Genomic DNA, 21,214 nt, shown 5'->3' with positions numbered 1-21,214 from the left:
AGTAAAGGGCTGATAATAAGAATTTACTTACCGATAATTCTATTTCTCGTAGTCCGTAGTGGATGCTGGGAACTCCGTAAGGACCATGGGGATAGCGGCTCCGCAGGAGACTGTGCACAAAAGTAAAGCTTTAGGACTACCTGGTGTGCACTGGCTCCTCCCCCTATGACCCTCCTCCAAGCCTCAGTTAGGATACTGTGCCCGGACGAGCGTACACAATAAGGAAGGATCTTGAATCCCGGGTAAGACTCATACCAGCCACACCAATCACACCGTACAACCTGTGATCTGAACCCAGTTAACAGCATGATAACAGAGGAGCCTCTGAAAAGATGGCTCACAACAACAATAACCCGATTTTTGTAACAATAACTATGTACAAGTATTGCAGACAATCCGCACTTGGGATGGGCGCCCAGCATCCACTACGGACTACGAGAAATAGAATTATCGGTAAGTAAATTCTTATTTTCTCTGACGTCCTAGTGGATGCTGGGAACTCCGTAAGGACCATGGGGATTATACCAAAGCTCCCAAACGGGCGGGAGAGTGCGGATGACTCTGCAGCACCGAATGAGAGAACTCCAGGTCCTCCTCAGCCAGGGTATCAAATTTGTAGAATTTAGCAAACGTGTTTGCCCCTGACCAAGTAGCAGCTCGGCAAAGTTGTAAAGCCGAGACCCCTCGGGCAGCCGCCCAAGATGAGCCCACCTTCCTTGTGGAATGGGCTTTTACAGATTTTGGCTGTGGCAGGCCTGCCACAGAATGTGCAAGCTGAATTGTACTACAAATCCAACGAGCAATAGTCTGCTTAGAAGCAGGAGCACCCAGCTTGTTGGGTGCATACAGGATAAACAGCGAGTCAGATTTTCTGACTCCAGCCGTCCTGGAAACATATATTTTCAGGGCCCTGACTACGTCCAGCAACTTGGAGTCCTCCAAGTCCCCAGTAGCCGCAGGTACCACAATAGGCTGGTTCAGGTGAAACGCTGAAACCACCTTAGGGAGAAATTGAGGACGAGTCCTCAATTCTGCCCTATCCGTATGAAATATTAGGTAAGGGCTTTTATAGGACAAAGCCGCTAATTCTGACACGCGCCTGGCTGAAGCCAGGGCCAACAGCATTACCACTTTCCATGTGAGATATTTTAAGTCCACAGTGATAAGGGGTTCGAACCAATGTGACTTTAGGAACCCCAAAACCACATTGAGATCCCAAGGTGCAACCGGAGGCACAAAAGGAGGCTGTATATGCAGTACCCCTTTGACAAACGTCTGAACTTCAGGAACTGAAGCCAGCTCTTTTTGGAAGAAAATCGACAAGGCCGAAATTTGAACCTTAATGGACCCTAATTTTAGGCCCATAGACAGTCCTGTTTGTAGGAAATGCAGGAAACGACCCAGTTGAAATTCCTCTGTAGGGGCCTTACTGGCCTCGCACCACGCAACATATTTACGCCAAATACGATGATAATGTTGTGCGGTTACTTCCTTCCTGGCCTTGATCAGGGTAGGGATAACTTCATCCGGAATGCCTTTTTCCTTCAGGATCCGGCGTTCAACCGCCATGCCGTCAAACGCAGCCGCGGTAAGTCTTGGAACAGACAGGGTCCCTGCTGGAGCAGGTCCCTTCTTAGAGGTAGAGGCGACGGGTCCTCTGTGAGCATCTCTTGAAGTTCCGGGTACCAAGTCCTTCTTGGCCAATCCGGAGCCACGAGTATAGTTCTTACTCCTCTCCGTCTTATAATTCTCAGTACCTTGGGTATGAGAGGCAGAGGAGGGAACACATACACTGACTGGTACACCCACGGTGTTACCAGAGCGTCCACCGCTATTGCCTGAGGGTCTCTTGACCTGGCGTAATACCTGTCTAGTTTTTTGTTGAGACGGGACGCCATCATGTCCACCTTTGGCTTTTCCCAACTGTTTACAATCATGTGGAAGACTTCTGGATGAAGTCCCCACTCTCCCGGGTGGAGGTCGTGTCTGCTGAGGAAGTCTGCTTCCCAGTTGTCCACTCCCGGAATGAACACTGCTGACAGTGCTATCACATGATTTTCCGCCCAGCGAAGAATCCTTGCAGCTTCTGCCATTGCCCTCCTGCTTCTCGTGCCGCCCTGTCTGTTTACGTGGGCGACTGCCGTGATGTTGTCCGACTGGATCAACACCGGCTGACCCTGAAGCAGAGGTCTTGCTTGGCTTAGAGCATTGTAAATGGCCCTTAGTTCCAGGATATTTATGTGAAGTGACGTTTCCAGGCTTGACCACAAGCCCTGGAAATTTCTTCCCTGTGTGACTGCTCCCCAGCCTCTCAGGCTGGCATCCGTGGTTACCAGGATCCAGTCCTGAATGCCGAATCTGCGGCCCTCTAGAAGATGAGCACTCTGCAACCACCACAGGAGAGACACTCTTGTCCTTGGGGACAGGGTTATCCGCTGATGCATGTGAAGATGCGATCCGGACCATTTTTCCAGCAGATCCCACTGAAATGTTCTTGCGTGGAATCTGCCGAATGGAATCGCTTCGTAGGAAGCCACCATTTTTCCCAGGACCCTTGTGCATTGATGCACTGAGACCCGGTCTGGTTTCAGGAGGTTTCTGACTAACTCGGATAACTCCCTGGCTTTTTCTTCCGGAAGAAACACCTTTTTCTGGACTTTGTCCAGAATCATCCCTAGGAACAGCAGACGTGTCGTCGGAATCAGCTGTGATTTTGGGATATTTAGAATCCACCCGTGCTGTCGTAACACTACTTGAGATAGTGCTACTCCGACTACTAACCGTTCCTTGGATCTTGCCCTTATCAGGAGATCGTCCAAGTAAGGGATAATTAAGACGCCTTCTCTTCGAAGAAGTATCATCATTTCGGCCATTACCTTGGTAAAGACCCGGGGTGCCGTGGACAATCCAAACGGCAGCGTCTGAAACTGATAGTGACAGTTCTGTACCACAAACCTGAGGTACCCTTGGTGAGAAGGGTAAATTGGGACATGGAGGTAAGCATCCTTGATGTCCAGAGACACCATATAGTCCCCTTCTTCCAGGTTCGCGATCACTGCTCTGAGTGACTCCATCTTGAACTTGAACCTTTGTATGTAAGTGTTCAAAGATTTCAGATTTAAAATAGGTCTCACCGAGCCGTCCGGCTTCGGTACCACAAACAGCGTTGAATAATACCCCTTGCCCTGTTGCAGGAGGGGTACCTTGATTATCACCTGCTGAGAATACAGCTTGTGAATGGCCTCCAATACCGCCTCCCTGTCGGAGGGAGACGTCGGTAAAGCAGACTTTAGGAACCGGCGAGGGGGAGGTGTCTCGAATTCCAATTTGTACCCCTGAGATACCACCTGAAGGACCCAGGGGTCTACCAGCGAGTGAGCCCACTGCGCGCTGAAATTCTTGAGACGTGCCCCCACCGTGCCTAAGTCCGCTTGTAAAGCCCCAGCGTCATGCTGAGGACTTGGCAGAAGCGGGAGAGGGCTTCTGTTCTTGGGGATTGGCTGTCTGTTGCAGCCTTTTTCCCCTTCCTCTGCCCCGGGGCAGAAATGAGGATCCTTTCGCTCGCTTGCCCTTATGGGGACGAAAGGACTGCGCCTGATAATACGGCGTCTTCTTATGTTGAGAGGCGACCTGGGGTAAAAATGTGGATTTCCCAGCTGTTGCCGTGGCCACCAGATCTGACAGACCTACCCCAAATAACTCCTCCCCTTTATAAGGCAATACTTCCATATGCCGTTTGGAATCCGCATCACCTGACCACTGTCGCGTCCATAACCCTCTTCTGGCAGAAATGGACAGCGCACTTACTCTTGATGTCAGTCGGCAAATATCCCGCTGTGCATCACGCATATATAGAAATGCATCTTTTAAATGCTCTATAGTCAGTAATATACTGTCCCTGTCTAGGGTATCAATATTTTCAGTCAGGGAATCCGACCAAGCCAGCCCCGCACTGCACATCCAGGCTGAGGCGATTGCCAGTCGCAGTATAACACCAGTATGTGTGTAAATACATTTTAGGATACCTTCCTGCTTTCTATCAGCAGGATCCTTAAGGGCGGCCGTCTCAGGAGAGGGTAGAGCCACCTGTTTTGATAAGCGTGTGAGTGCTTTATCCACCCTAGGGGGTGTTTCCCAACGCGCCCTAATCTCTGGCGGGAAAGGATATAATGCCAATAATTTTTTAGGAATTATCAGTTTTTTATCGGGGGAAACCCACGCTTCATCACACACCTCATTTAATTCCTCAGATTCAGGAAAAACTACAGGTAGTTTTTTTCTCACCGAACATAATACCCTTTTTTAGTGGTATTAGTATTATCAGAAATATGTAAAACATTTTTCATTGCCTCAATCATGTAACGTGTGGCCCTACTGGAAGTCACGTTTGTCTCTTCCCCGTCGACACTGGAGTCAGTATCCGTGTCGACATCTGTATCTACCATCTGAGGTAACGGCGTTTTAGAGCCCCTGATGGCTTTTGAGACGCCTGGACAGGCACAAGCTGAGTAGCCGGCTGTCTTATGTCGTCAACTGTCTTTTGCAAAGAGCTGACACTGTCACGTAATTCCTTCCATAAGATCATCCACTCAGGTGTCGACTCCCTAGGGGGTGACATCTCTATTATAGGCAATTGCCCCGCCTCCACATCATTTTCCTCCTCATACATGTCGACACAACGTACCGACACACAGCACACACACAGGGAATGCTCTGACAGAGGACAGGACCCCACTAGCCCTTTGGGGAGACAGAGGGAGAGTATGCCAGCACACACCAGAGCGCTATATATATATACAGGGATAACCTTAAATAAGTGTTTTTCCCCCTTATAGCTGCTATTTGTAATTATTACGCCAATTAGTGCCCCCCTCTCTTTTTTACCCTGTTTCTGTAGTGCAGGACTGCAAGGGAGAGTCAGGGAGACGTCCTTCCAGCGGAGCTGTGAGGGAAAATGGCGCCTGTGTGCTGAGGAGATAGGCTCCGCCCCCTTCTCGGCGGACTTTTCTCCCGCTTTTATGTGGAATCTGGCAGGGGTTAAAATTCATCCATATAGCCCTGGGGGCTATATGTGATGTATTTTCGCCAGCCAAGGTGTTTCTATTGCTGCTCAGGGCGCCCCCCCCCCCTAGCGCCCTGCACCCTCAGTGACCGGAGTGTGAAGTGTGCTGAGGAGCAATGGCGCACAGCTGCAGTGCTGTGCGCTACCTTGGTGAAGACAGGATGTCTTCTGCCGCCGATTTTCCGGACCTCTTCTTGCTTCTGGCTCTGTAAGGGGGCCGGCGGCGCGGCTCTGGGACCGGACTCCGAGGCTGGGCCTGTGTTCGGTCCCTCTGGAGCTAATGGTGTCCAGTAGCCTAAGAAGCCCAATCCACTCTGCACGCAGGTGAGTTCGCTTCTTCTCCCCTTAGTCCCTCGATGCAGTGAGCCTGTTGCCAGCAGGTCTCACTGAAAATAAAAAACCTAAAACTAAACTTTCACTAAGAGCTCAGGAGAGCCCCTAGTGTGCACCCTTCTCAGTCGGGCACAAAAATCTAACTGAGGCTTGGAGGAGGGTCATAGGGGGAGGAGCCAGTGCACACCAGGTAGTCCTAAAGCTTTACTTTTGTGCACAGTCTCCTGCGGAGCCGCTATCCCCATGGTCCTTACGGAGTTCCCAGCATCCACTAGGACGTCAGAGAAAATACACAGTAAGAAAACAAATGACGATTTGCGTCCGCATCTGAATGCGGCCCGTAGTGAGGTCACATAGATGCATATGTCTGTATACTGGCAAACATATGAAGTTATTTATTTTATTTATTATTTATTTATTAACAGTTTCTTATATAGCGCAGCATATTCCGTTGCGCTTTACAATTAGAACAACAGTAATAGAACAAAACTGGGTAAAAACAGACAGACATAGAGGTAGGGAGGCCCTGCTCGCAAGCTTACAATCTATAGGGAAATAGGCATAGATACACAAGGATAGATGCTACCTATTGCATAATGGTCCACCAGATTGCTAGGTTCTTAATGGGTTGTATGATGATACCCCACAAAGTTGGCCAAGTTTCCTTCATGCACACTGATGCAGCTGTAGCAACTTGCGAGCAATTCTGAATAAAGCACTCTGGGCCTGATTCAGAGGTGGACGTTAGCAAAACATCAGGCGCTTACACTTCTGTGCAAGCGTCGAAGGAGGTTACCACAGAGGGATACATCAAAATTGCATAGAGATCATTGCAAATTTGAAGTACATTCCTGAATGGTGATGGGGGAGGGCTTATGGTGGCGGGATTGTTGGTTTCAGGGACATTGGTAGCCATAGGCTCACAGTCATTCTGCACCTGTAAAAGGTAGGTGCAATGTCCGATGATGTGGCTGATGGATCCGCCGATAGTGCATCTTTGTAAGCATATCGGCAGATTTGCGCTGCATCGGACGGGCATTTCAATAGGGCACCCATCGGCTGTGGCATTACCATACAGGCACAGTATCTTTGTTGCAGTCGCTACACTCTGAACCAGGCTCTAGGGTGGTCATTCCGAATTGATCGCACGCAGCAACTTTTTGCTGGTCATGCGATCAACTTGACGCCGTCTATGGGAGAGTGTATTTTAGCATAGCAGGGCTGCGATCGCTTGTGCAGCCCTGAATGCTAAAAAAGTTTCCTGCAAAACAATACCAGGGTCAGACCAACTTACCCTGTGTGACGGATCCAGCAACAAAGTTCCCGGGATTGACATCAGACATCCGCCCTCCAAACGCCTGGACACGCCTGCGTTCGGATCTCCACGCCCGGAAAATGGTGAGTAGATGCCCTGGAACGCCTCTCCGCTGTCAATCTTCTTGCGATTGCGCTAGCGATCACTTTCTTCTTTCTTCTGGTCATTGCCCGGCGACGGCAACGACGCGCATGCGCATTGCGGCCACCACGCATGCGCTGTTCCGACCCGTTCGCACCGCAGCGAAGAACCGCTGCATGCGAACGGGTCGGAATGACCCCCTATATGCGCAACTACACTTGCATTATTGCTTAACCCACATACAGGAAGATCCAATTTTCTGCAAGCTACCACTGGAGCCTTACGCAGTGTGTGGCTGCCTACTGTTATGGGTATTATGGTGGGTGAAACACTGCATAGTAAACAATGATTTTCTACCCTGTGTAGTGCTATCAGATCTTCAAGGACTATTTCAGCAGAAGCTTGGACAACATTTTGTTAGTCCATTTGTGCCTCTTTTAAGCAGGTCTGGTACATAGCGGGGGTATGCGGGTTATCATGTAAACTGTCACACGTTTACATCCTAAGGGGAAGATTTAACAACGAGTGATATTCTTGTTGTCACTCATTCCTAAAGATAAATGGTGGTCCTGGCAATCAGCTCCTGTCATGTGTTTGAAAAATGATAGGAGCTGATTGGTTGGAACACAATTTATCACTCATAGCAAGTGATAACAAGAATATCACTCGTTGTTAAATCTGCCCCTAAGTTTCTTGTATTTTATTAATTTTATTTTTATGCTAACAATACTAAATTAAAATTAAAATATGTGCAATTTGTACTTTTTGACCTTTGTTAGACTCTCTCATCCTGCAAAACACAAAGGGGGTCATTCCGAGTTGTTCGCTCGGTAAAAATCTTCGCATCGCAGCGATTTTCCGCTTAATGCGCATGCGCAATGTCCGCACTGCGACTGCGCCAAGTAAATTTGCTATGCAGTTAGGAATTTTACTCACGGCTTTTTTATCGTTCTGGCGATCGTAATGTGATTGACAGGAAATGGGTGTTACTGGGCGGAAACAGGCCGTTTTATGGGCGTGTGGGAAAAAACGCTACCGTTTCCGGAAAAAACGCAGGAGTGGCCGGAGAAACGGAGGAGTGTCTGGGCGAACGCTGGGTGTGTTTGTGACGTCAAACCAGGAACGACAAGCACTGAAATGATCGCAGATGCCGAGTAAGTCTGGAGCTACTCAGAAACTGCTACGAGGTGTGTAATCGCAATATTGCGAATACATCGTTCGCAATTTTAAGATGCTAAGATTCACTCCCAGTAGGCGGCGGCTTAGCATGAGCAAATCTGGTAAAATCCGCTTGCGAGCGAACAATTTGGAATGACCCCCAATGTTATTCAGAATGAGGTGCAGTATTGTGGGTATCTAACATTCCATATGAAACGCACTGTTCTATACAGCCTGTTAGGTCCATGCATCTTCTTGAGAACAAAATTGGTCATGCTTACTTGACAACATAATATTACCCTGATCCATCCGAATGTCTGTACAAATAGGACTAATCTGGAAAATGGGGCGTACAACATAAGAATGAAGGAATGACTTTTATGCAAAGCACAAGCATTTTCCGTGGTTCATTAACGATCCTCGTTGATTTAAAACAGCTTTGTGAGATAATTTAGAAATGTTTTACACATAATTATTATTGTTAATGGTAATAATAAGAAAAATAAGAATATCTATGGATGCCCAGATTTCAGCTGAGTTTTCAACTGTTCTATACAGTTGAAGGAAAGAATATAAGATACATATGAGTGTACACCTTACATGTTTCCAAGTTGCTCTCATCTGTGATGACTGAAGCAGCAATATTCTGTATAATCATTAGAGTATCTGGCTAGTTAGGTCCCCAAGGTTTTATGGATTTCCTCCTATAAACAAGCCACATTCACTCCACAGAAGACAAATTCAATGTTGCATTACAATATGGCAGCTGATGCAGAGTTAGCACCACGCCAGTTTGCATATAGAACTTTGTGTGAAATCAATCGGCGCATGCCCAGAAAATAGATGTCCGCAAATGCGCCTATGCAGGCTTCTGTGATTCCAGCAAATAAGCCCACCAACACCAGGGGCAATATGGAATAGCCTGTGAGGTGTAGGCTGATCGGAAATTTCTGTGAGTCTCTACAGATTTTTAAAGTGGCAATCATTTACAAGGCAAAACCCACTTGATTTTGCCTTGTACATGATTGCTGCTTATGGGCAAACTTGCAGAAATTCCCGAATAGCCTGCACCTTACAGGCTATTACTGTACATATTGCCCCTGGTGTGGTCAGATGCAGATCGGGACACAGACGTAGACAGGGCTATATTATCCATTAGGCTGACTAGGCTGATGCCTAGGGGCCCCACAGAGACTAGGGGCCCATTATATATTTATTTATTTTTGCTGGGGCATTGTTACCTCTGCCCTTGGGCTCCAAAGGTTAAAGTCGCTTTGCACCGTAGCAAGGCACACTCGTAGTCAGCTGAGGTTTGCTCTGAGACAGCGGAGGAGGGGATAAGCTCAGCTTCCCAAATCTCAGCTGTAGTGGAGTGAAAGATTAAGGGGGCCAGAAATATCTGAAAACCCAGGGTCCCGGCCATGGGATAATATGGCCCTGGCCACAGATATGACAGACCGAGTAAACCCTATTGTTTGTGGGAGGTCACTGTCAGTTGCCAGTGCACTGATGATGATGATGAAGGTCACCAGCACTATCGAAGTGCTTGTGACTGGCTCTTTTATCAATGTTTCTTTTTCTGTACACAACTTGTTTCTTCTGTATTAGACTTTTTAAATCTTACGGATGCAAATAAGACATGTAGCGTTGTTGCGCATAGCAACCAATCAAATAATAGCTATAATTTATCTCTTCACATATATCCACCTTCCCACAAAGTCAGGCACAATTTAATTTGCAGAGGCGCCATTTGAGAGCAGAGAGCACGCACTGAGTGGACTAAATATGTGCACTGGTACAAAACCAAAGCTACTTGCAGACTTCTAGTACACACTGTAAATGAGGTCTACTATTATCTTTCTAGCAAGACTGAGACGAAGAGGGGAGTAGCATTCACCATCAGTTGCAAATTAGACTTAATTTGCGATTGTCTCTGTAAAGCAGCAGGTTGAGTATCCTTTATCCAAAATGCTTGGGACCAGAAGTATTTAGGATATCGTTTTTTTCCGTATTTTGGAATAATTGCATACCATAATGACTGAGATATCATGGCTATTGGACCCAAGTCTAAGCACAGAATGCATTTATGTTTCATATACACCTTATAATCACAGCCTGAAGGTCATTTAATACAATATTTTTTATAACTTTGTGTATTTGACAAAGTTTGTGTACATTGCGCCATCAGAAAACAAAGGTTTCACTATCTCACTCTCACTCAAAAAATTCTGTATTTCAGAATATTCTGTATTTCGGAATATTTGGATACGGGATACTCAACCTGTATTTGCAAGTGAAGCTGCCATCCAGAAATGTGATAGACGCTCAACAGAGCAATCGCAAATTTGCGTATGCATACGCAGACTATATACAACAACGATTGTTAGGGTACACATATGGCTACGCAGACAGGATGCGACAGTAGAAACACAGTCGTCATGTTTTTTGAACACATGCATTCACAGCTTACGTCAGATACAACCCCCAAAACTGGACATGGCATGCCTGCGTTTTCCCAGCCACTCCCCACTAACACCATGTTAACACGCCCAAACGGTTACTTCCTGTCAATAACTTCCGGTCTGTACGAGTGCGACTGCAGAGGCATCTTCGCGCATGCGCATTGCAAATGCAGCACATGTGCATTCTGAAAGAAACTGCCCATTGCACAATGATCTACATTTGCAACTGATGCTGAATGAGGGGCACTGAGCACTAGGGTCACTAGATTGTAAGCTCCTTAGAGCAGGGCCCTCTTCCCTCCTGTTCTCACAGTCCTTTTCTCTTGCACTTCAACTACAGCTCTCTCTTACTCAGTGACTATCTGTACCCACATCTCCTCTTATTCGTGACCGTTCATCTCTTCCAACAGTTGCCGGCCTATATTAGTACGCCGATTACTCCTTTGATTCCTTACATCTCAGCTTTATTGTGTAACTGTGGTGCTAATTGTTACCTGTGCTCTGTTTTAGTTTTTCAGTTACTGTAATGTTAAGTTCTGTGTACCCTGTATTATTCTAATGTGTGCCGCGCGAAACACTTATTCGCCTTATAAATAAATAAAATAATAATAATAATAGCACAAGCATGAGAAATTATGCTAAAGCTAAAGTAAAAAGGCGGCCACTGCTGGTGTCTGTTCTTGTTTTCTGGAGCGCTTCCTGTGGCCGGAAGAACAGGCAAGTCTCCCGACTTCAGAAGATCCCCCTGCCAGGCCGCCCACTTAGTAAGTAAAGTGGGCAGGCCAGGCGACGATGAGCAGATTGTGGGTAAATCACGTCATCATAGCCATGCTGTCTGCTGTATAATGATAGTAATTTCTGCATTGTAAAGTAAGGGGCGTGGCTACAATCATGCGATCGAGGCCACCAAGCCCCCCTAACATCTCCTTTATATTGTTCTGCCTCCACCCCGCCCACTTTGATGCACCACAACCTAGCACCGCCCTTCAGCTGAGCCGACCTGGCTGCTTTCTCCTGGAGAGAGCAGCCCAAAAGTCGACAAGTATGGTATAAATGCTATATACAGTCACATATGTTGCATTAACAATGAGAGAAGACACCTCTTAGAGGAATAAATATTTGCCAAATATCCAGATTTTTATGGGACAGTGCCAGTCTATTACCTGAAGCACCTACAGGTGTGTCCTCATATACATCTAGCCTCAGTGCGCCATGCAGCATGAGATGCCTGGCATGAGTGAGCCACCAGGTCCTACGAAACTCTGCTATCGTGGGGTGACATTTTTTGTTGACAATGCATCTTATTCGCAATATGATTTGACTAGAACGCCCAAGGAAACTGTGCTGATTGATGGGTGTGGTATGTTAGATAGACTAGACTTAGGTCAACGGTGTCTAGGTCGACCACCATTGGTCGACAGTAAGTAGGTCGACATGGTGTCTAGGTCGACAGGGACTCTAGGTCGACATGTACTAGGTCGAAACGAAAAAAGGTCGACATGAGTTTTTAAATTGTTTTTGGTGTTGTTTTCTTCGTAGAGTGACCGGGAACCCTAATTAGTGCACCGTGTCCCCTCGCACAGGTTATCGTTCCCAATTGTAGTCCTCGTTGATCGTAAAGTATGAAAAAGTTCAAAAAGTGAAAAAAAAGTGAATAACTCATGTCGATCTTTTGTCATGTTGACCTAGTACTTGTCGATCTAGAGTCCCTGTTGACCTAGAAACCATGCTGACCTACTTACTGTCAACCAATAGTGGCTACTTCTACACAGTGTCGACCTAAGTCTTGTCGACCTAAAGACCGGATCCCCTGATTAATATGATATACAACACTTGTATATTTGTGTGCGACTGAGTCTGTACACAACACACAAATGAACTTGTCAGCTGCGGCTGCAACATTGAAGCACTTCTTACAGATTCTGAGAGACTCAGTTACACGCAGATAGTGTCGCATTATATCAAATGAACCAGCAGTCTCCTGGTGTGCCTTAGTCACACTGCATTGATGCATTTTTTGCAAAAAAGACACAAAAAAGATGCTTGATGCTAGCCGAGTTTCACAGGAGCGGCACACCGAGGTGGGCTATTTGGCGAGACTGCAGCAATGGTGTATAACATCTGTAGAAGCGATCTTCTATTAATAAAGCATTATTTTAAGACAGTATAGAAGCCAGTTAATACCTATATGTGCTGTGTCCATGGTTACACTGAAGCAAAACAAATACATATCTGTACACTTGAACACTCTTGTTTAAGGACTTATTTAACTAATCAGTAGCTAATAATGACATCATAGTAATTTTAACCCCTATTAGCTGTCTTGCTTTTAGTGTTTAGAAGTCTCTAGTGTTTTAATGATTGCTCACCCGTTCCTCTAGCTTCTAGACTTCTCAGTCTTTCAAAAGTCCACTGCAGCTTGTTATAACTGGCTCCTTATGAACATATGGTATAATCACGGCATGAGGATTAGATACAGTAATGGGTAAATATTCCCAGTTCTGCAAAGCAGGAAGTGTGAGCACTGAGCTGTATGAGAATGAGAGTGGATGAAATTACCAGTGTTTGCAGAGAGCCCAGAGCCAAAACCTCAAAGGACTGCTAGTGACATTGACACATGGACATGCGCTCTCTATGTGTTGACTGGTGATATTTAGTCTGTCATAAGCTGGTGTCCTAACCTGTCTTTTCAATGACAGGATAACGAGCACAGCAATGAATATTGAATATGATGAGAGATGTCCTATCTGTTTTAGTGTTTCTGGCTCTCTGCTGTGAAACGAGATGAAGCACTTGTGGTTTTTCTAAGTATCTTCACTGATTCATTCACAGTGTTATTTTAATAAATGTGCTGATTGTCTACCAGTATTGGAGAAACATCATTATAAGAATGCATGGTGGAATCATTAAAACCCTGGTATTCATGAAGCAGAGACCAGATTAAAGGGGTTGCAGTTAAAATGCTGGCTGTCAGGATTCCGGCGTTCAGGATACCAATGTCGAAATCCAGACAGCCGAAAATGCTGACAGATGAAATCTCTGTGGAACAGGGCTATTCCCACTCGTGGGTGTCCTGTGGCAAGCACAGCGAGCCAGTGAGCCTGCAGCACTGCAATCACAGTAAAGGGCCCAACTCACTGGCCGACCCGCCGCCGAGCTGCCAGACGGCGGATACGGCCGACGAGCGACCCAGCGGCGGGGGGGCAGTGACGGGGGGAGTGAAGTTTCTTCACTCCCCCCGTCACGCGGCTGCATTGAAGTGCAGGCAAATATGGACGAGATCGTCCATATTGGCCTGCATGCACAGCCGACGGGAGACCAGCGATGAACGAGCGCGGGGCCGCGCATCGTTCATCGCAGGAGTCTCCACACTGAAAGATATGAACGAGTTCTCGTTCATTTATGAACGAGATCGTTCATATCTTTCAAAAAATCGGCCAGTGTGTAGGGCCCTTAAGCCCGCAAGGGGACTCTTAGCGCTTGCCCCACTGCAGGCATTCTGGCGGGTGGGATGCCGCTGTTGGGTATAATGACAGCCGGCATCCCATCCAGCGGTAAAATGTATGTAATCCAATTAAACTATGCCCTTTGCATTAACATCGAAGAAAGATATTTCTTGGGCTGAACCGTTAGCCTAATTTAGGTCACAAGTTAATTAATTGATAACAGGAACATGAGTATGAAGTGTGACAGACATGTTCATCATATTGACATTATGAATATCGATATGGTGACTTGTCAACATAATATACCAAACCCTATATTACATGGTGGAATAAAAAATGTGACAAATATAGTTTGAATCCATCAGCCAGGCAAATGTGGGAGCTTTTCAAGGTACCTGACCCCCCCATGTTGCACATAAATATCTCAGGTGAATGTTATCATTCAGATTTCCTGCACCGCAAAAGGAAACCAGATGCCCAGAAGTGAGAACAGAGGAATACAGATGTGTCTTCATACATCTAACCTCAATACGCCCAGCAGCGCGAAATGCTTGGCGGAAGTGAGCTGCCAGGTTCTGTGCAACTCTGATAATGACAGGCGTTTCTTTTCACAAAAATGCTTCTTAGTTGCAACAGGGGAGGACAAAGTAGACACCTGGGAGCCAATCAACTTAAAAAAATAATTAAGAGTCCAGGCGCACCAACCTCTCCCCCCCAACCACCTTTTATCCTGTCACTTGATCTGTCCGGTCTCAGTCAATGTAACGATGCTGCGCCGGTCCTTCCTTGTTTCTTCCCACAGCCTAGGAGCCTCCCTGTGGACAGCCTGGCAGGTGTGCATGTGTTGGCGCCGCCAGGCACAAGTAGTGTGTGACAGACTCGGACAGAGAGAGGGCATTTAAAGACTGAAGCAGCCGCCCGCACCCTCACTGCTGTGCTGACCCTACACAAGAGAGACACCCTGGCTGTGGTGACAGTGAGTCCCTCCTGGGTTCTGGCACCCTCCCTCACCACTGTGACAGTTATGTCTGTTTCGCAGTTATATGTATGTATGTATGTATGTATGGATAGACAGACAGACAGACAGACAGAGACAGAGACAGACAGACAGACAGACAGACAGACAGACAGACAGATAGATAGATAGATAGATAGATAGATAGATAGATAGATAGATAGATAGATAGATAGATAGAAGGGGTAAAGGGGGGGGGGGGCTGAGATACCTGGCCCCAAGATTTCTGTTTCTGGCCCTCGGAGACTGGTGTGCAACTTAGTCTGTATATGAAGCATAACGGAACATGGAATGGAATAAATACATGGCTGCTGCTGTATTGCAGTGCTTACATAGTGAACTAGGATGTATTGGGAGGCAATCAATTTGCTGGCTGTCGGGATCCTGGCAGACAGGATACCGACGCCAGAATCCCAACAGTCGACAATGACGACAGTCGGAATACCGGTGCACAGGAGCTATTCCCACTCGTGGGTGTCCACGACACCCATAGAGTGGGAACAGATGGCAAGCGCAGCGAGCCCATAAGAGGTGACAATGCTAAATTCCTTTGTCGTATAACAACCCTTTTTGAAGCTAAGAACACTGTACGCTGTTTGCTTAAGAAGTACCGTAATGGTACGCTATTGGCGTAGCGATCGCTCAGCCGTAGGCGAGACGCTCAAGCGTCACGTTCGCTCACGGCCCAGTGATCACAGGACACGTTATTGGCTATGACTAGAATAATGATTCGCTATGGCGTAGCGGACGCTCGAGACCACGAGGAGATCACCAGCGGCGCAGACGCTCACAACGCTATACCTTTATGATAAAACCTTATACCAATGAAATACACTGAATACCTTAATGTGAGTACAGGGTGTAAGTGCAACCTTGTGTAACCTGACTAACTACAAAGCTGCTTGAGCGTCACCGACGCTCAAGTGTACACTTAACACTATAGGAAATACACAGATACTGGTTTAGGTTCCAAGGCCTATTAACTGTATTATATCTAATATACTTGTAAAAGGGGATAACAGTACAAATGATACACTACAATATAACAAAGACTTCCTAACCACAGAACTAAACAATAAATACAAAAGGACAATACTACTCTGACCTAAAAGAAATACAATACAATACTATCTAATACAATACAATACTAGCCTAGTCTAGGGGAGATATGAGAGAACAGAACAGAGAGAGAGAGAGAGAGAGAGAGAGAGAGAGATGAGATGAGAGAATTTGGCTCACAGAAAGACAATGATTACGGAGAGAAACTTACGCACAAAGGGTATGATCGCCTGCGCCTCGATATCCAGCTCCCGGCTATCAGCAGATAACCGTTGATGAGAGAGTGAGAGCTGGATGTGGTCGGCCTGCCTATTTATGCCCCACACACAATGCAATCTCCTGGTCCTACAATCCCATTGTCCATTGGCCGAAGGAATTCGGCCCTGTATCATAACAAAAGGTCATAGGGTGATTCATACAGGTGGGCTGTGACGATTTCCAACAGCTCAGGTGGGTGGGAAACTGGGTTTCCCGCCGCATACCTGAGTATGTGTAAATAATAGAAATGGACATAAACTTCTTATGTCCATAACTATTCACACGAGCGATTAATACGCTCCAAACCAACACCGGAATATTGCTAATTAAATACTCTTCCGATGGGTACCAAACACTGCTGTATGATTCCTGTTAGACCCTTTGTACGATATAAAGAGGGATTCCTCAGCTCTGGGACATTGTATTTTAACCAAACTTTCAGAATCTATCAAAGGGACCATGATCTATAAACTACATTAATTGTGAACATTTGTAACGAATGAGTCGCACGCTACGACTACATAAACTCTACCGTAAATACGCATACCGCGCCTGCGAGTGCACGTTATTGCGGGTATGCGCATCCACGGGAGAGCGCATGCACGCGCAGCGCGGACCAGTGTGCGGTGCAAATATGGCAACGTGCATTGAGACATTTTTCTGACTTTGACAGTCCACCCTTTGGCAGTCAATAATAACTGCCACAAAACATTTAAGGAGAAAAATGTAAGTCAGGGGTTAATTGATTTCCATGGTTGGGTAGGGGAGGAGAGAGGAGAAGGTGTGAAGAGGGTATGACCTAGTGAGATAGCAGAAGCATGTGTGTATGAATCCATGTTTGGGGGGGTCATGTATCATCGTGCCGTACGTGTTGTAAATCAAGCTTCGAGGTATTGCGAAGTATACATTTGAATTCCTTCTTATCCTGTGGTACAGGTCTGTGGATGGGCTGTCAAACTCTACCGAGCTCATTTCGGCTGTGGTTGTAACAAAATGGGGATGCACATTTTAGTTGATGATACATGAATGGGGGAGGTATGTGGTTGCTGATATCTGTGCCTGTATTCCCTATCGTCTATGTGTGTCGTTACCTGAGGGTTGTAGAGATGAAGATAAAGAACACTTACGAAAAATGCAATGATATTCTATGTCAGGGAAATGTACATCTGTCGTCGAAGTTGTTTTCGGTATCTGTTGAGAGTCGTCTTCTTTGCGCTGTTTTGCTCCTTAGGCATGAGCAACAAGCTTTGTCAGTGCCATCAGATTTACAAAAATGGTGGGCTAGCGTGAGTTTAAAAATACTAGGGAAACTGGGGATCCATGGCAAAGTTCATCAAGTGTCCATATTTAAAGTTGTCAAATCTTCTTCTTTGGTCAATCCGTTGTCTGTATACATCTTGTCTCGTCAGCTTCCTCGTCCAAGGGGGTCTTTGTATCTTGGAGAAAAGCAGAAAAACAGGTGAAAGAAACGGACCGTATAATCGCATTTTCATCACATCCTGGTTTCTATCATTGGGTCATAAATCAAATCCAGGTTAATTACGGTTTCCTCACTCCTCAAGCTCATCACTTTTGTACTTTGTTTGCACCTCATTAAAGCCTGCCCGCATCTAAATATCAATCCAATCGATATAACGACACCCAAGATACATAGTAGAAACTTTCCAACATCCATTATGACTCCTTGAGCCCAATCTCCTAAACCGGAGAACCAATTTCGCGGGTTCAACCATGACACCCAACCAGTCAGCTCATTACCTACAGCAGCAAGGGTGAGATTGTGTTTTCGACGAAATTCCCACTTTAGTTGGAGAATATCGTCCATCTTTTGGTCTATGACCTCTACCGGATCCTCGGTGTTATTTGTGATATACGTGCAACACTTTATGCCGTACTGTGTTGCCAATGTAACACAATATCCGCCTGTTACTGCTGTAAGATAATTAAGAACCATCCTATGCTGAACTAGTTCTGTTTTATAAGCTTGAAGTTCTCTTCCAGTGTATCTAAACGTGTCATCATACATTTCAGTGATATTATCTAACAAATTGGCGAGTGCGGAAATGTATCTATAATTCATCACTCCTCGAGCGGTACGAGTGAAATCTAACGCTACCAGAACCTGAATCCCGGTGGATTCATGGATAAGATCAGAGGCCGGATGCTCTAACCTTTCTGACAGTTGTCTTTTAACTCGGTGTTCGTAATGAGTGTGAGTATAAGGAGCTTGGGCACCACGGTGTATGTCCTTCATTTTGTCATGTGTAACAGTCATCACTTCAGGCAATACTTTTCCAATATAACACAATCCTTCAGAGTTTGGGGCAAGCCATTTGTACGCCTTTCTCCCGCATATGAAATATGCATCATCGGGGAGAACATAAGGGACGGAGAAGGACATGACCATGTTACAAACCTTCCAGGTGAAATCTCCTGACCCTAATTCTTCCAACTGCTTAATGCACGTATCGGTTTGTACGATATGTGCACAGTATCCTGGTGATACCTCTCCAACTCTAGTAATCCTATTTCCTAAGGTATATCGATACCGGAAAGATTTTCCTCTACTGGCTATATGGCGTACGAGCTCTGTATCTGTAGGCATTCTATCTGCTCTGTGTGAAAAGGTCATGGTAAGGTTGCTCCACGACACTTCCCAATTTCCCGGTTTTCTGGGATTGGAGATGTTAAAACATAAGAGGGACCTATCCACATGGTATTGGTGGAGCTTCAAACTAGGAGGGCTGGAGATATTAAACCTCCGGTCCACCGGTCTCCCACCACTTAGCTCAAGTACCTCCCCTAACGTTAAAGGAAATGGTACTAGCCCTGATTTGCTGTGACCCTGAGGTACTTGAGAGCATACCCAACAATCTGTTTGGTTTAACACGTTACCCACTAAGGAGTGATATTCACTCAATGGATGCCGGTCTATATGGATATTAAAACTAGATTGGCATTTCTTTATGCATTCATCTTCAACCAGATTATCACAGAGCCTACAGATACAATTTTCTTCAGCTAACAATCCATCACAATTTCTTCTATCGGATCGTTTTCTGATACTCGCCTTTGCTTGTTGGTTTGGTTGATCTTGGAAAACTACGCCTCCGTCATCATAATCGGAACCCATTCCAGAACCTCTTTCGACCTCTATGGTACTCTCGCCGGAACAGACTGCTCTGGTCAACATCATGGTTAACATCAAAATCCGGATCACAGTCTCTTGGGGCAAGTCCATCTTTGAGGAGGAAACAGAGAAGAATGAGGAGGGGGAAAAAGAAATTTTAAGGGAGAGGGGCTGGGAAGTGGAGAAAAACAATAAAAGGGAGAAGGGAGTCGACAACTGCTTTCGGTCTTCAAGGCTCAGGTGCCGCCTCAATCCTCCTGGAACAGACACTCCAGTGATACAACCTCTACCGTCTGTTCCTTATCGCGGGACTTCTCTGGATCCGCAACCTTTTTGCAGTGGGATGAATGGACCCAAGTCTCTCTCTCAGCAACCTTCAATGCTGTGGTGCTAGTCAATAAGACCTGGTATGGTCCTTCCCATCTATCAATAAGACAACCTGAGCGTAGAAAATTTCGTATCATTACATAATCCCCAGGTTCAATGTCATGACAATTACTATCTGGTAAATCAGGAATCACCAACTTCAGATTATCATTTTGATTCCTCAACTGTTTACTCATGTTAATCAAGTACTTTACAGTTACTTCATTGTTACATTTCAAATCATCCTGAGGGTTAATCATGACATGCGGTTGTCGACCAAACAAGATTTCAAAAGGGGACAGATTAAGAGGGGACCTGGGAGTGGTTCTGATGCTATACAAAACAATGGGTAAAGCTTCTGGCCACGTCAATCCTGTCTCTGCCATTACTTTACTCAATTTATTTTTAATAGTGCTGTTCACTCTTTCGACCTTCGCACTCGCCTGTGGACGGTACGGAGTGTGCAGCTTGCTATCAATACCCATCAATTTACACATTCCTTGAAAGACATCACCTGTAAAATGGGTACCCCTATCACTTTCAATGATTCTAGGGATACCATATCTACATACAAATTCCTGCACAATTTTCTTAGCTGTAAACATAGCGGTATTTGTAGCTGCTGGAAAAGCCTCGACCCAATTCGAGAAAACATCTATACAGACAAGTACATATTTCAAATTTCGACATGGGGGTAATTGAATGAAGTCAATTTGTATTACCTGGAAAGGGCCGCCGGCAGGTGGGATATGGGATGGTTCTGTAGGTATTGCTTTTCCAATATTCTTTCTCAGACAGGTAAGGCATGACATTGCTCTTTTACTCGCATGAGAGGAGAATCCTGGGGCGCACCAGTATGCTCTTACCAATTTGCACATCCCCTCCTTGCCTAGATGAGTCAGCCCGTGAGCTGCTTCAGCCAGACATGGAAGGTATGCCCTGGGGGCCACTGGTTTACCATGTCCATCCGTCCAGAGCCCTGAGGACTCCTGGCCATATCCCTTTGCCCTCCAGACTGCTCTTTCCTGTGTGGAACACAGATTCTGCATCTCACACAACTTCTGTGTGTTGATGGTATTAAATACCATCAACTGTGTGGTGTCTGTCCGTGTGGGGGTAGCAGCTGCAAGCTTTGCGGCTTCGTCTGCTCGGCTGTTACCAAGGGATACTGGGTCTTGGCTATATGTATGTGCTTTACATTTGATAACAGCCACTCTGTCGGGTTCCTGTATCGCTGTTAGAAGCCTTTTTATGTGAGCTGCATGCGCTATCGGTGTACCAGCTGCCGTCATGAAATTTCTGAGCCGCCATAGGGCTCCGAAATCATGGACTACCCCGAACGCGTATCTGGAATCGGTGTAGATATTGGCTGACTTACCCTTAGCCAATTCACATGCTCTGGTTAGGGCGACCAGTTCAGCAACCTGGGCTGAGTGAGGTGGGCCTAGCGGTTCCGCTTCTATGGTGTCTTGGTCATCTACGACTGCGTATCCAGTACACAAGTCTCCCGAGTCTGACTGTCTGTGACA

The 21,214-nt window shown here is 46.1% G+C and overlaps 1 protein-coding gene across 4 annotated transcripts in view; it reads right to left on the bottom strand.

Annotated features, from left to right (window-relative positions):
* Positions 1-21,214, bottom strand: part of CCDC148 (coiled-coil domain containing 148) — a 739,559-nt gene that overhangs the window by 553,295 nt on the left and 165,050 nt on the right. The window contains exon 1 of one of the 4 annotated variants that reach the window (XM_063933695.1): positions 12,971-13,024. The exons of 2 other annotated variants lie outside the window; for them this stretch is intronic. The gene's annotated coding sequence lies outside the window, so the exon portion shown is untranslated. One more of the 4 variants, XM_063933694.1, reaches the window with a different exon arrangement.

The sequence above is a fragment of the Pseudophryne corroboree genome, chromosome 7 (genome assembly GCF_028390025.1).
Source record: "Pseudophryne corroboree isolate aPseCor3 chromosome 7, aPseCor3.hap2, whole genome shotgun sequence".
In the NCBI taxonomy this organism is placed as follows: domain Eukaryota; kingdom Metazoa; phylum Chordata; class Amphibia; order Anura; family Myobatrachidae; genus Pseudophryne; species Pseudophryne corroboree.
This window is presented reverse-complemented; position numbering and strand designations above follow the sequence as displayed.